Below are 4,864 nucleotides of genomic sequence, written 5' to 3'. Positions count from 1 at the left end.
CCCCGCACCCAACCCCACCTTTTTCCATCAGAATTCGCCCTTCAAATCAGGAGCCTGCCTGCCTGCACAAAGGAAAGGCATGATGCAGTGTTAAAATTTTGAGGCACCCCTGAGGAAGCCAGAAGTCACCCTGGTTGAGAAAAGGCTGGTCTAGCAACACATGATGCAAGTAAAGGAAATGCTAGAGCAATGGACCATGGGAATCCATGGCTAATCATAAATGTTTTGTGCTCCAGTGGATCACTGGGAACGCGCACTATAATCTCTGATTTTTGTGTCTAAGGATGTATTTATTTATGTGGTCTGTTTACATTTCTCATCTAGGGAAAAGGAAAGCCTTGAAGTTGGTGGATTAATGGGAACTTTTCCCCCAATTTTTATACATTTGAAATCTGCCTTAATGTGTCTTTGTTGCTTTGGATTGTATTTACAGTACATTTAATGTTTCTGTGCCTTTACCCAATAGTAATTTGAGGGTGTTAATACAGCATACAATATATTTTAGACAATTGTGTGCTTCCAACCTTGTGTCAACAATTTGGGGAAGGCTCCATTCTTCTCCAGAATGACCATGTCCCTGTTCACAATACCAGCTCCATAAATGTATGGTTTGGTGTGGAAGAACTGAACTGAGTGGGAAACGCAGAGCCCCGAGATCAGTCTTATTGTACACCTTTGGCTCATATTCTTCATCAGCCAAGTACATTCAAATTATCTATATTTGCTATTTTGTTAACTTAAACCAATGTATTCCTAAATCACTTTAAGTGCCTTAAAGAGAAATGTTTACCTAAGAATCTCATTGTTATCTCCTTAAGCAAAACTACGTACTGTGAGAGCCCATAGTGTTTATATCCAGTCAGCAAGCCCTTGTACTACAGAGTTGTTTGTGCAATCCCCTTTAGAGCCACCATCAGATTGCAATGTCAGAGGCTACTTGACACTCTGTGTTGGAATTGACATCTCACTCCTAAATCTGAGCCTTGATTAAGACACACAGGTACTATGGGGAACAAAACTAGCCACCCTCCAGAAGGAAGGACAGTGTCAGCACCAATTCAGAGATGATTTGAGGATCTACAGCTGAGCTGACACTACTTGTAGAGATGCACCGATACTGGTTTTTCGGTATCGAGTACGAGTACCGATACTTTGCTTTCGGTACATGCCTATACGGAGTACCAATACCAGTGCTTCCACTGACACGGAGCAGGCTTCCCTGGGCAATCAGGAAGCCGGGCGGTGGGTAATGACATACCGCCCGCTGTCGTGATTGCCTGGGAAGCCGGCTCCATGCTGTTTGGCCAGCTTGATTGTGATTGGCCGGGAAACCGTCTTCCCAGCCAATCAGCAACGAGCAGGCTTCCTGGCTAATTCGGAAGCCAGGCAGTGAGTAATGCAAAACAAATGGCAAACGCACTCATCAATTTGTTACCAGCTCTAAGCAAGGTGCACATGGAAGGGCTTTATACAGTACAACAGCAAAAGGTTTCCCAGCACACTCACCAGCCAGCATGCAAACAAAACTTGTCTCACAGCTAAGGTTAAAAACAGAGGTTTAGTTACACGTCTTCTGCAGAAAATGTGAAAGCCGCACTGCCTCGCCAAGGCACCTCCTATATAGTGCGGTCCTAACTCTAAACTATGAGAGCTTCTCGGCCAATCGGCATGGATTCGGCTTCCCAGCCAATCAGGAAGGCGGGTCATTACTCACCGCCCAGCTTCCTGATCGCACTGGAAGCTGGCTCCATGTTCCCCTACGACACTGCCGGTCAGAGGAAAGTTCCTGTATCAGGGAATGTATCGGAGCATTTGGGCAAGTACGAGTATCGGCAACGATACTAGTATCGGTGCATCCCTACTTTAATGCATTTTTAAGATTTAGCTCCTGAGTTTAGTGTCACTGTAATCGGAGAATAAACTGCTGACGGCTAATCCTTGGTGTACACAGAAGTAAAATCAACTCACAGCGCCACTGTGTTGCTTGACCAAGAATAACACATGTCAGTCCTTCCTAACAAAGTGTGAATTCTAGCACTGTACATCCTGCCATCTAAACTCCATTATAAGCAGGTTATAGACTCAACAGAAATGTGCAGAAAATTATTAGTCTACCACTTAACAAACTTAATTTTGTAAATGATTCTGTAAGTAAGTGCCTTATTTTCTATAAATGATACCAAAGAATTAACTAATTAACCAAAGAAAGAAAATAAAAACAATGGAGTTACAATCCATAAACATGCTCCATGGGACTGGAAATCTATCCCACCCAAATCTCTTCAGGATTTCCAGAGAAACCAACACAACACAGCACAGCACAGTAGTGACAATACCAAATCTTACCTCAAACCTGCTACGACTAGAGTCAGAGGCAGCAGTGCCTTAGATCTTACACTGCAGATATATATCTATGACTGTGTAAACACAGGAATGCGTAGGCACACTCACATACCAGGGAGTGCACTGCTATTTTTATGGCGGAATACAAGAAATAAAGGTATATGTACAGGGTAGTGCTTAAGCACAGGTAACATGTCTAAGTGTTCCCTATAATATAGCAAATCTTTACTTCAGGTCTGCTTTAAAGCAAACTTGTTCTTTGCCTATTAAGGCTCACTGGAAAGCAGACCCCCCCCCCCCCCTCCCAATGCTTGTCCTTAACCTCAACGCACTCACCCGCCTCCTCCTATCACTTGCTGGAGTCTTGAGAAGAAAACAGTATTTTTGGGTATGAAGGAGCACATAAGTGTCTCTATTGCCTCCCACAGTGGACATTTGGGAGCCTTGGTGGGCCCAATCACCAGGTAAGATTGTTGTTTCATATGTCAAACACCAGAAAGTGTTATGTGTCTGAACAGGACCTATGCATACCTACCATAGAAACATGGGAAGTGGAATCCAATTGGTTGCTATGTACAACTCCTTCCTCTAGTTGAGATACATTGGACCTCTAAGCTACCATCATTCTGTATGCCTGAGCCTGTAACCTCACAGCAGATGGACATCTCAGTGAATGGTTACCTACCTAACAAGGTTGTTCTCGCATTCATATCTAAACAAACTGTATTCAATTTACACTGTGTATGTTGAGATGCAATAGTCTCTTCTGTGTGGACAAAGCTTATTAAGAATTCTTTATTGTATGGCTTCATTTTAATTTGCTTATGTTAACTTTTGTGTTTAATGTCAAAAAATGTATGTTCATCATCCGACACTCCCGGCGCAGAGACGGGGTGCCAGCCGGCCGCTGGATAACATCTGCAGAGGCGAGGGCTGTGCTGGGCCCCCTGAGGGCCGAGCCGCCGAGGCCCTGGTGCACCCGCACCGCCTGCACTGCCGGTAGTTCCGCCACTGGTTCTGTATGTACTGTAATAAAACATTAATTCTAAATAAAAAGTTGTCATGGTGAAAGTGCTTTGTGTCCTATTTAAACCGTATTGCCATGAAATACATTTCCAGTAGAGATGCTAGAATTAAAGAGGGGGGCAGGAGGGCTTGTTAACGTAATTACATCTGCCGCGGGCCAATGCTAGTACTTGGTACCAGGAGGAGGGCCAGCAACACAAACAGTTTGGATCCTGATCTTCTTTGCAGGGTTCTGGAACTAGGGGATCCCACACAGCGTGCAGCTTAACTTAAAACACTTGCAGGGTTATTCGCAAAGTTGCCAAAGGCAGCTGAGTGAATAACCAAGACCAAGTGAAGTGAGTCAAGCGCTGCTCGGCTATTCACTCCGGCTCAGAGCAGCTGATTTCAGCCGTACATCGACTGCTTTTGGTCAGAAGAACATGCTCCGCTCCGCATGGTCAGCTGAGCCAAAGTGCAGAAGGACTTCGACTCAACATCTGGATCGGCTGAGCCAAAGCTCCGGCAACTCACTCGCTGCCATTTGCCCCTATTCTCATAGGGGCTGAACGGCAGTGAGTGAATAGCCGAATGCCGCCAGCATTCGGCTTGGCTATTCTGCTCGGTACCTCCATTGTACCGAGCAGAATAGAAAATAGTGAAAAGAAAGGTACAAAAATAAATAAATAATAATTGAGAAATTATTTTTAAAAATATACAAAACAGTCAAATAATAAAAAAAAAGATATTTTAAATGAAATAATCTGTACAGCAGCCCCTTCGGTTTGACTGAACTGAAGGGCTCAGACGGCTAAGGAGAGCTGAAGGCACAGCTGCATCCTTCGGCTCAATAGTAAATAACCCCCTTGGTATAATATCCCTGCTTTACTGTGATCACCATGATTTACCAACCCTAGGTATCATATAATGGGGAACAAAGTAATTCCTGATCCTCCCTATAGAACCCAAAGAACATTTAGGGACTCTGTTTTCTAAAAATAAAGATTTGTTGCACGCATTTCCAGCTGCCAGCTCCATCAGGAGAACCTTTCATAAAAAAAGAGACTCACAATCAATCACTCAATCAATGATTAATGCTTTATTGTGTTTTCTGTTCATGCATATCAGGATCCTTTTTCCACTGAGGACAAGGCAATTCTATGAAAAACTAAAGGGCCTGTTTATAAAGGACTAAACCTATATTTTTACATTTATTTTTTCATAAGAAATACAGTTCAGGGAGCTCGACCTTTCTCTAAAGCTGTTCTGGGCAATATCCACAACCAAATAACCTTGCAAATATATTTCTACATGGACCTTCATTTTGGCCAGAAAATGTAGCTGATCATTCCTGATCATCCTAAACCAGGCGCACGATATTAATAATAATACATAACTTCAATACATTGGGGGAATATTTAGTGACAAAACATTTTGTGGATAGTGAAAATCTTTATAAATAGGCCTGCTAGTTTTATTGCCTTTGCCCTGGACTAAAAACCTTCTCCTCTGGATC

The sequence above is a fragment of the Nanorana parkeri genome, unplaced genomic scaffold, assembly GCF_000935625.1.
Source record: "Nanorana parkeri isolate BGI_ZX_2015 unplaced genomic scaffold, ASM93562v1 scaffold1121, whole genome shotgun sequence".
NCBI lineage: Eukaryota > Metazoa > Chordata > Amphibia > Anura > Dicroglossidae > Nanorana > Nanorana parkeri.
Note: the sequence above shows the minus strand (reverse complement) of the source record.